The sequence below is a fragment of the Amphiura filiformis genome, chromosome 17, assembly GCF_039555335.1.
Source record: "Amphiura filiformis chromosome 17, Afil_fr2py, whole genome shotgun sequence".
NCBI lineage: Eukaryota > Metazoa > Echinodermata > Ophiuroidea > Amphilepidida > Amphiuridae > Amphiura > Amphiura filiformis.
Window position 1 is genome coordinate 29,464,416 of NC_092644.1, and position 6,442 is coordinate 29,470,857.

The following is a 6,442-nucleotide window of genomic DNA, read 5'->3' on the forward strand; positions in this document are numbered from 1 at the left end:
GATTAACCCGGGTAACTCACAGGGCCGGCGTTAATCCCTACTCTCCATCTTAGTTGATAATCCACTCAGGATTAACCCGGGTAACTCACAGGGCCGGCGTTAATCCCTACTCTCCATCTTAGTTGATAATCCACTCAGGATTAACCCCGGGTAACTCACAGGGCCGGCGTTAATCCCTACTCTCCATCTTAGTTGATAATCCACTCAGCCTTAACACCGGTTTACTCACAGGGCCGGCGTTAATCCCTACTCTCCATCTTAGTTGATAATCCACTCAGGATTAACCCCGGGTAACTCACAGGGCCGGCGTTAATCCCTACTCTCCATCTTAGTAGATAATTCCGCTCAGGCCTGTAGGCCTAAGTATATCCTACAAAAAGCAACCATATGCACAAGTCCGTTGGAATCAATAAAAATAAATAATAAATACTGCCCATCACTTACCACGTAATTCCGTGAACGCTAAACCTTCATATAAAAAGATATATGAATATTTAAATACTTTTTCACACAACACATAGGCCTAAATAAGATTATAGGCCCTGTACATGACAATCTCATAATACAAACCTAACTATCCTAGCATTTGGGTGTGACTTGTACATAAATACTATGATCTAAATGTTAAAGCCTCTATGATTTGAAACAATTTGTAATTTCGTTACAAGACTACTCTTGGTTGAGGCCTATTGCATATTGGATAATAATCGTGAATAATGTCAAAGGTCAGGCAACATTGCAACACATAATAATTTGTGAAATGTGAGAAAGAGAGTGTGAATATTATTTTCCAAACGAAAATAATACACCGCGAAAATATAATGATCCCTATTAATTATGCACAACATGCCACGTCTAAAATAATTAATTAAATCTAAGATCCGAAAATATAAAACGGGGAACCCCGTATTGATGCAATTAGCACATGTACATTGTATATGCACTCCCAGTAATGTACCCGTGCTGTACACGCACCTATGACCTCGAAGAAAGGTCATCCATCACCTTCGCACGTAAGCACCCACACAATGATGGAACCCATATTTAATTACAAATATAAAATAATACACAACACCAAACTAATTCAGCTCTTTCTCACTTCCCACTTTACCTAGAAAGCTGAATTGCACACCATAGTAAGGGCAAAGGTATGCTGTCTGGTTTAGGACCTATGATGATAAAATACTAGAATGAGAAATCCTGAATTTGGAGGTGCATTTGAAACCATGAACGACAAGAAATTTGGATGCAGCGCTATGCACACCGCTTACACGTGCGAAACAACATAGCCAAAATCACTAAACTCATGCATGATGAAAATCATCCAAAACACACTTTAAAATTGATTTCACGATCCCAAAACCACCTCTCCGCGTTCTATACACGATACCTAACTTAATTTGGAACAATTTACTTCCGAAAACATAATAATGCTCTAAAAATAATAATTTTAAAAATACGACAAAGAAAAACTGTATATATTCACCTGACAGCAAGGATGAGAATGACACGAGGTCGCCCAGCCGGCTAGCATGTCGGACGCGCTAATTGGCTGACGGAGATAATTGATTGGATACGTACGGCGCGCTAATTGGCTGAACGGTTAATTGATTGGATACGTACGCTAATTGGCTGACAGAGATAATTGATTGACTGGAAATTACAAGAAATCCAATTTAAAGGGATACACGCGATTTGGGGATAGGAAAATGAAATGGGAATTACCTAAAAATAATATTATGTGTTGGCTTGATTTACCAATACCGTTTCACATGTTTCAGTGTAGGAAATAGGCTTAAAGGCCTATAAATTAAAAAAATGTATAACCATTAAAACTTAGTGCATACTTGTTATAATGTAAATTGGGATTGAGTTCGTTACTGCACAAATCATAAGTTGTTGTAATTCTTGGAAAGGGTTGATCTAAAAGGTTTTGTAGGCCTATGTCCAAAGATGGGGGGTCAAAAAAGTTTCAGGTTCTCTGGAAAACTGCACGTACGTAAAGCCCGTGCGTTGATACTCAAACTGTTGAGGTAAGCACGTATATGGAAGGAAGGAAGAGGGGCGGGGGTCAAAACTTTTTGACTCCAATTTCCAAGTGCCCAGCCCCCCCCCCATATGTTCTGAACACTCCCTAAACCTGGTTATGAAGTTTGCTCAAGCCAATCAATAAGTGTTTGCTTATATCACAATGCATTGACCAATTAAGCCTTGATATGCTAACTTGATTGAACTTGCTTGGAGCAACTGAGCGGTACACTGAAGTCAATACTCAATCTCAAATATTGGTAGCAGTGAAAGGGCTGAATAACATGCAATGACAATATTGACGTTTATAATGTCACCATGCGTAGATCTTAATGTGACAGACAGATAATTATACCCCGGGAATTATACTTCCTCATGAAAAGGTAACTTATGAACGACTGGTTTGGAGATTATGGCTGCGCACGAGGAAGGGCGATGTTTATAAATAATAATTTCTAAATCATAATTTTTCACCAATTACACTGATTTAGCCTTTTCAATTCGGTAGACTTCATTTACACTTTATTTAGTATTCATTGAAATATCTAAAATGATTTATCATAACGATAAAAAGTTGGGTCAAGTGGGGTATGAAAAGTCGGGTATGAAAAGTAGGGTCACAAATTGTACCAACCCATATTTCCCACAGGAAGTTCTCAAAATTCATCTTCAGTCCGGACATGTAGTGTGTGAGTAGTGCGGGAAGTAATTTACACAAGAAGATCTCAAACTCCAAGAGTCTGAGCATATATCATGCATGTATTGCTTGCAAGGTGCAATATTTAACAACTCGTGACCTTCATTATGATAGCAAATCTGAACATTTATCTGTGCATTACATGAAGTATTTCGGAAAGATCTCAAACTGCATCTCAAGTCTGAGTACCGTACTCGTGTGAATTTTACAAACTAGTCGGGTAGAACTTCTTTGTGAGTGTAAAGTCAGATATTATATAACTAAACATTTTTCCAGCCATGGCTTAATTCCGAATTGTCACCTAATTTGGGTGTACTTGGTCTTGGGTCCAATCTCTATCATGGAAAGTTTGCTATATCTTTCTAAATATAATGATTGTTTGTTCTAGATTTGTGTTTTAGCGTTTCATATTTGAAAGAACTAATGTTTAATTGCAACATTTCGAAACTACAAACCCAAACTGGGTGCTATGATGTACAAGATTGGGCTAGGAGTATGCATTTTACCAAGTTAGCAATAGGCATTTCCTTCATGTTGCCAATGCAGGACTTTCTTTATTATACTCAAAAACGGATTTTATTATACATGTACTAGAAAGTTGTTTACGTGCATATAGGCTCCTTCACAGTCGGTTTGTGTTGTGTATGTTTACAACTGAGCCACATATAGACTGGGTTGCCGGGACTACCAGACAAAGAATCTGTTTTTTGACTATAATTTGGCCTCCTATCAGTTTTACTGATAAGATGGCTAATTGATTTGAATATAATTTGGCCTCCTATCAGTTTTACTGATAAGATGGCTAATTGAAAATAAACACTTATTTTGTAAACAGATAATGCTCTGTGGTTATTTATGGATGGAAACTTATGAAATTGCTATTAATGAAATAATTAATATATTAAACATACATTTTGCTTTGTTAACGATTAAAATCCGTTCACAAATAAGGTTATTAAAACATTTTGAACAATTTTGCTCTATGAAAAAGGATACAATTGCACCCCTGCTGATCTGACTACTGATAAGCTGTCAACAAGCATTGACAAGTAAAGTGTGACCACTAATTAAACAATAATAATGAGCATTATCTGACCATTCCCTGATCTGACCAGAGCTGGGTATAAATAGTGCACTACTACCAACACTAATTGATGTTGGGAGTGACACTAGTCGTCGAGGGGGGGTACCAGTAATTGGGGTAGATAGTGGCTTTGGGAATCCCTGGGATTGAGTAATCAGTCTTTTTGATTAGGCCAATGAAAGTCGATTTTGAGTTTCCCGTCACCGCCCTCACTTCATTTTCTGACCCTCATTTGAATTCATTATTGTGACTATTTTTAATATACTTTTGAATCTCATTAGGGCTAAACATCCATCTTCAAAGTGAGTGAGTGGCAAATAACAACACATTTTACATTCGTGTTAGTCATATAACGAAAGGCAGAAAAATAATGAATAATGAAAAAGTTACCTCACTTGTTTTCAGAAATTATGTGACGGGAAACTCAAAATTGACTGTTAGTGGCCTTATGATGTGATTGTAACTACCAGTAAACTATACATTGCGAATAAATATATCTAAAATTAATTACCATGCTTCAATATCAAGGTTAACAGTTACTGATAATAGATAATTGGATTGTCATGAAATGTGGTTGATATGAAATCTCTAATTAAGCAGCAAACATTCTTAAGGTTATCTGAATATAGATTGTTGGATTGTTGCAAAACTCAGAGGATGTGATTTCAATTGAGCCGTTTGTTACAAGTATGAATTAAATGTAGACCTATTTAGCACACATTTTCCAATTCAGCTTTGGACATGAAAATTTTGAGTATTTCCTAGTATGTCATTGGTGGTATTTACCAATAAATGCCAATATTTCGCACCCGGTTAGTTGTGCCAAACATTCAAATTTACTAGCTTTCCAAGTACCGGTACTTGCAATGCAAAATTATGAAACATGATCTTCATCCATGGCGTTGTCTTTTTAAAGACATTTCTTGTTTGTTTTAATATTGATATCTGAGGTGTATAGAATAAGAAAATAACGGATGAATAACAGAATAGTCGACTGCAGATCCGTCGGATAATGCTTTTTCAATGGGAAATTAACTTAGCTGCTTGGATGATGTCACGTCACGATGAGGTGCCATTTATTCCGTATTGAAAAGCGTGTTCCGACGGATCTACACAGTATAGCACACAAGTTTGTGCCCCCGTTTCGAAAACCTGGCTACGCCAGTGTAAGGGTTTGAACCCTATCATGGTAGTACACTGTTTATTAAAAACATAAAGGGATGGATGGATGGGGTATGAACGTTGGGACAGTATTTATTGTGGGACATTAGAGCACATCAGATATATCGAATTGCATTCTGAATACGAAGAATGTCCTTCTGATATCAAATAATTTTGATTTTTGAAATTCGCAATGTAATACACATTTTATGGCAAATGATTAAAATTGTTATTTTGATATTTAACAGTACTCGAAGTAAACTTTATAAATCTGATGATATGTACTTAAAGTGTATGTAGGTGTGATGAAAAGCCGACGATCAATTGAACATTTTGACCTTTCGTATTGAAGATATGAATTTTTCCCCAAAACACCATCAAAATTAGGTCTTTTGGGGAAAAAATCCATATCTTCAATATAAAAGGTCAAAATTTTCAATTGATCGACGGCTTTTCCTCCCAGCTACATCATTAGATTTATAAAATTTACTTCGAGGACTGTTATATATCAAAAATGTGAAAAATGTCAAATTTTAATAATTTGTCATAAACTTTGTATTATATCGTGAATTTCAAAAAATGAAAATTATTTGATATCAGAAAGACGTTCTTCGTATTCTGAATGCAATTCGATATGTCTGATGTGCTCTCATGTCCCACAAAAATACTGTCGAAATGCTCAAAACACTCATTCCAGATCCCTTGATGCAACATGAAAGAAAACTGCCATTGCGTGATGCTATTTCTTATTTTTAAAGTGAGTTGTCTTTGTAAGCCATTATACACTAAGCCAAAAAAGAAACTTATAATTTTTCACAAGGTCGTATCTTAAAATCCTGTCCATCAAAATTAACCAAAATTACACACAGTATTGCCTCAATACTCTACCCTAAACACATGTCATTAATCAAGCAGTTGTCCAACTGACACAATAGCAAAATGCACTGATATGGAACAGCTTCCTGGACCACATTCACAGCCCTATTGGCACCCAACAAACGAAATCTGTGAGAACGGCATCTTGAATCACCAGGATCATCATGTCACATGTCCAAACAAAATAATGAAGTCCATTAGTAACGGGTATGTCCACCGTGCGCTTGCACGCATGCTGTGCACCTGCTTCTCATGCTTCCAACCAAGTTTCTGATGATATCCTGGGGAAGATTGCCCCATGCTTCTCGTTACTAAAGGACTTCATTATTTGTTTGGACATGTGACATGATGATCCTGGTAAGTTTGTTTTGACTCTCTTTAATGTTTTTAACTTAATGTTGTTAAAATTGGTTGCTGTGACCTGTGATTCAAGATGCCATTCTCACAGATTTCTTTTGCTGGGTGCCAATAGGGCTGTGAATGTGGTCCAGGAAGTTGTCCCATATCAGTGCATTTTGCTGTTGTGTCAGTTGGTCAACTGATTGGTTACTGACATGTGTTTAGAGTAGAGTATTGAGGCAATCCTGTGTGTAATT